Source organism: Penaeus monodon, chromosome 24 (assembly GCF_015228065.2).
Source record: "Penaeus monodon isolate SGIC_2016 chromosome 24, NSTDA_Pmon_1, whole genome shotgun sequence".
Taxonomy (NCBI): Eukaryota; Metazoa; Arthropoda; class Malacostraca; order Decapoda; family Penaeidae; genus Penaeus; species Penaeus monodon.
This window is the reverse complement of record NC_051409.1, coordinates 13,259,099-13,259,485: the sequence shown is the minus strand read 5'-3', so window position 1 is coordinate 13,259,485 and position 387 is coordinate 13,259,099. Positions and strand designations below refer to the sequence as shown.

The following is a 387-nucleotide window of genomic DNA, read 5'->3' as shown; positions in this document are numbered from 1 at the left end:
AATCACAATGTCAAGTAGATCAAAGAGTCCGATGTAAACCTAAAATGCTACTTTTTTTCCTTTACAGATGAAGAACTGCGTTAAATAACAATGCTGTGTAAATACGTGACAAACATTAGTGCTCACTGGCCATTCGTGAAACTTTACTTATGTTCTATCAGAAATTCTCGGTAATTTACCGGAAAGAATTTACAAAATACGGTGCAAAAGTATGGCAGCGGTGGGATTCGAACCCACGCCTCCTGAGAGACTGGAGCCTAAATCCAGCGCCTTAGACCACTCGGCCACGCTACCTACATGCACGGGAAGGATTGAAATAAGAAGATATAGCGAGTATTAACGATATCATTCATATTAAGGCCCTCTCAGCATGCTTGAATAAAGACA

The 387-nt window shown here is 40.6% G+C and overlaps 1 non-coding gene across 1 annotated transcript; it reads right to left on the bottom strand.

Annotated features, from left to right (window-relative positions):
- Positions 1-212: 212 nt before the first annotated feature.
- Trnal-uag lies at positions 213-294 on the bottom strand. The gene has a single exon. It is a non-coding gene; the product is annotated as a tRNA-Leu (tRNA).
- Positions 295-387: the final 93 nt, after the last annotated feature.